Source organism: Lethenteron reissneri, chromosome 39 (assembly GCF_015708825.2).
Source record: "Lethenteron reissneri isolate LAM-NWPU_2019-01 chromosome 39, ASM1570882v1, whole genome shotgun sequence".
NCBI classification, from domain to species: domain Eukaryota; kingdom Metazoa; phylum Chordata; class Hyperoartia; order Petromyzontiformes; family Petromyzontidae; genus Lethenteron; species Lethenteron reissneri.
In genome coordinates, this window is record NC_083817.1 from 7146137 (window position 1) to 7150580 (window position 4444).

Genomic DNA, 4444 nt, shown 5'->3' on the forward strand with positions numbered 1-4444 from the left:
TGATTATGCCTTGCTGTGACGTAAAAATAATAATCATATGACTGATAAGTATTCACTGATTTCTCAACAACTGATTGCATATTGTGAATACAATGGCTCCGTGTCTTACATATGAGATTGTTCAAAGCTTGTTCAAAGGTTAAATAAGTGGGAGATGTGCAGAGGCACTGCAATGAAATGGTGTTCATTTAGAATGTCTCCCTGTTTAGTGTGGTTTATACAAATGTGTGGCCCTGGCTATAAAATAGTGAAATCAATGGGCAGATGAGAATCTATATTTTTTATTTTAAAATTAAAAAGCAACATACCAACGTGTGTAAATAAGAATATTTCGAATTAATGCTAAATACCTGCTATTATTTTTGAATCTGAACAATGGCCAGTGACGAAGGAGATGGAAACTAAAGCTGAAAATTATGCCAAGACACACGGAGAGACGCATACTTGGAATTACAATGAGTGACGTAAAGAGGAACACGTGGTTGAAAGAATGTCCACAGCTTAAAGAAAAAAATGTGACCGTTAAGAAATGCAAGTGGGCTTGGGCCAGAACATCAGATGATGACCAACAGGCACCCAAGACGATGCCCACTGCAGAGATGGAGTGATACCATTGGCCTTTTTTACAGGCACTGGGTGTATATGAGATATAGTAACATCTTGAGAATGCCTTCATCCAGTCGTGGATTAGTCATGACTAAACGGTACATGCTTCCATGCTGTATAGAAATGAATTTACGAAACAAAAGATGGGGTCCAACGTTAGGTGAAAGCGAGTGAAATAAAATAAAATTGGGATCTTACATTTTCTGATAGGCCAGGATGAGACGATTAACGACATGGTCGCCCTTGAATATTTTCTAAAAGAGTGGGAGCGACACTGGGAAGATTGCTCGCTTGGTTTAGTATTCTATGAGTGAAGATTGAGGACTGATCAATCAAGTGATAGTGGAAAATATTAGACACCTTCAAGGGGATCAGAGTCACTGAAGATGAGAGGTTGGGATGAGCGGCAGGACATTTGTAATTGGAAATATTGTTTGACTGATATTTCTAAGAACAATAAAGTTAGGGTAAAGGTGGAACCATTACAATTGTTTGGTCACGCTATGGCTGGCGAAAGGGCCTCCACGATTGGGAGCTATAGAGAGCTAATCTAAGAGAGTTTTGTGGCCTTCTCTTCCACGGTGACTCGATGTCTTAGAAGAGGTGGGGCTATGCACACTTTACCCCACAGTACACGACCTGCTGATCAACCATTCACTTACTAAAGCCTGCGTGAGTCTCAGAACTCTTATACGGGAGGGTCCTGCATTGGGATGTTTGGTCAACTCAAATGAATGGGTCATTTCTGCCAGGATCAAAATACGAGTAGCTATTTACTCTTTTTGCCAATTAAACCGATGTTAAGATGTTAAAACACCAAACAGAAACCTTTTGCAAGGAATAATGTCTGCATTAACCACAATACTTGTGTTGAACATGCAAACAAAAATGCTCTGGTAATATATGCATTGTCTTTGAAAGTGATTGGTCGACAACAGAGACAGTTTTCTTGAGAGCCTAGTCTCAAACAGTGTTAGACCAGAGGACGCCAAAAGGCAAACAGGCGTTCGCCTTTTTGGCGAACAGCTGAATGCCAGAAAGGGTAAAACCAATTCTTATATTTCAATGAATGGGTGTTTTGCTTCCTGTGGAAACAAATCGCAGAAAAGCTGGAGACAACCCCACAGATGCAAGGGGACACACTCAGGACTGTCAACTCCTCGCCACCCTGCATCCCCTAGTCTACAACCCGTGGCAAGTTCTGGTGGGTCGCCCATATCCAAAGTACTCACCGGCTCAATGCTGCTCAGCATCTGAGACCCGACGAGGTCGGGGTGCATACAGGGAGCAAGCATTTTGGAAGTCACAAAGCCTTCACCACATTCGGTAACCAGCATTCCCTGGTGATCTCCCCACTTCCCCTTGTGCTTCTGCACTGCTAAATAAAATTTAAGGAGATGGTGTACTGCAGATCGTTTATGCCATTATTTTCGAACAAAGTTGTGCTGTATACATGTAGTAAGTAAAAGTTATGTATATGTATACACACATACAGAGATCCCCCATATAGACATGTAGACGAATGGGGCAAGTGCTGTTAACGAGCACATATTTAGGACAGCATGGCACACTGGACACTGCATCACTAGAATATTTAACGCTGTGATGATAAATACATGATGTTGCAACTGTTAGTTGTACGCGGAAAATTAATTTCTAAATAAAGCCTTCAGTATCCCAAACAAGCTTCGTCACTACAAAAAAAAAAACTGTGTAAAAGAAAATGTAATGGACTTGTTGGCAAGTCCATTTTTTCGATTAAATTTATAAAAGTAAATTTTCGATTTGATTAATTCCTGCACTTGTTGGCAAGTCCATGAATTAATCAAATCGAAAATTTAAGCCTTAACAGCAGCTAATAGAAACTGTCTCCGGCCCGGCAATCCCTTGTTAATGGGTAAGTTGTGAAAAACCCTTTCTACACTGAGACCCATTTAAATGTTTTATGTATTTGTATAAATTCGGTTACTTTGTATTTAACCATTCAAGTGAGGTCTGGATCGCCCTACTCAAGACGCTGCCGTCGCGACCCTCACCATGACCAAGCCGGTCGAGAAACGAACGAACACACTCGGTTATGCAAGCCAGTCAGCAAAATATATTAACATTCAACAATGATTGATGATGTACATGCATTTGTTTTTAGCTTCATATTGACACTTGAGTTATCTTCTCGTCGCATGGCTGGTGTGCATGCAGAGCAACAAATACAATTTCACATTCAAGTGGTCAAGCCAGACAACAGCGTACAGGAGCGGTCATTCTACCCAATCTACCGAGATATTGTAAATGCTGCAACTTGTGGATGTTTGCTGCCCTCTGTTGGACGACTGAGAGAAGCTGTGCATACATTTGAAATGAAGCCAGAGAACAGCGCTAGCGAAAGCGTTTTCATTCCACGTCGGCACTCTGAACCAAACACACACCGTGGACCTTTCATCCAGCAGTGGATTGATCATGGCTGATTATGTGTGTGTGTCTGTATGTGTGCGCGCGCGTCTCTTTCTCAAGTGATACGCCACGACGGATGAACTTGGGGCCGTCATGGAAATGTGGAAATTCCAAGATCGCTTTCCCCTCGGCCACTGCGAGTCAACCGCGTGGACTCAATTCGAAGCGCAGGTATCATTTAAGTGTCTTAAATACAATCTCACTTGCATCAACATGACGGATGAATGACTAAGTGTCGTGAACAAGGCTGCAAGTATTATATCCCCATGTGTCAGATTGTTCAGCTACCAATACCACATGTACGTGATCACGAGATGACAAGTGTTCGACATTATGCAGATTTCATGGCATGGCTTAATGTCAAACACAGCTGTAATTGAGACGTGGAGTGTAATCTCTCACACACAATTCAAGTTATTCATACTTTCCAATAACTACGCGTAATACTCTGCTTCCGCATGAAGTAGGATTACGTTTGTAAATTATGTATTACTCATGTATCTATATATATAAAATCGCAAATCTGTCTGTCTGTGTGTGTGTCTGTGTGTCGCCGGACCATACGCAGTTTCATTGGACGGCGGTTGCCCCTGGCAACGGGTAGCGACGCATTCGCCGCGGGGTGGACGCCATTTTTAATTCCCGTTAAAAATAGGCGCACGCATTAACACTGCGACTCTGAGGTAAATTCATCAAAGTTTAACTGTCCTCTTCACTCCCCCCCCCACCACAATGTGTGCAATTACTATTATAGGGTCGGTAGATTACAGGGGCGGTTTCTTCATTATGGCGATTGGGCGACGCACCACCAATGTCATTGAACCACAGAGTCACGCTAGCCGTCACTGCAGCCTCTGGATATAGTCCAATCAGCGTCATGTCACGTTCTGTGGAGTACCGCCTCTTTTTGGGCGATTTCACTCTGGCTGAGAATCGCCCCGAGTGGCCCCATAGACTTACATTCAAAGATGTTTTTTTTCGACCGGGGGGCGCTCCAATGCATTCTCTATGGCTTCCGGGAGGGCTCGCCCTAACGTGCTTACGTCATCATACGTGCTTACGTCATCATACGTAAGCACGTTTCATCCAACAATATAATTTGTGGCCACCTAGTGGAATCTTTAATAAAATAAACTTGAGTGGTTTTTTTAATAGTGAGTATAGAAACAAACAAGATGTATTGTAAGAGTCACTTTATTTTTCATTAATATTAAAGAAGTGAAGTTGCCTTTACATGCTTAAGCTGTTAATTTATCCATTGCATGGATGGACCTTATCCTTATCAATCATCCAGACATTTGCCCCCCCTGAGAGATTTTGCAGGAGCCGCCACTGGTAGATTATAAAATTATAGCTGATTAGACAGTATTATTGTAGCGCGGGGGGG

General features: G+C 42.4%; 1 long non-coding RNA gene across 1 annotated transcript; it reads left to right on the plus strand.

Annotated features, from left to right (window-relative positions):
- The first annotated feature begins 1874 nt into the window (after positions 1-1874).
- On the plus strand, positions 1875-3740 carry LOC133352080 (uncharacterized). Its single transcript, XR_009756255.1, has 3 exons — positions 1875-1932; positions 3118-3228; positions 3626-3740. It is a non-coding gene; the product is annotated as an uncharacterized LOC133352080 (long non-coding RNA).
- The last annotated feature ends 704 nt before the right edge of the window (positions 3741-4444 follow it).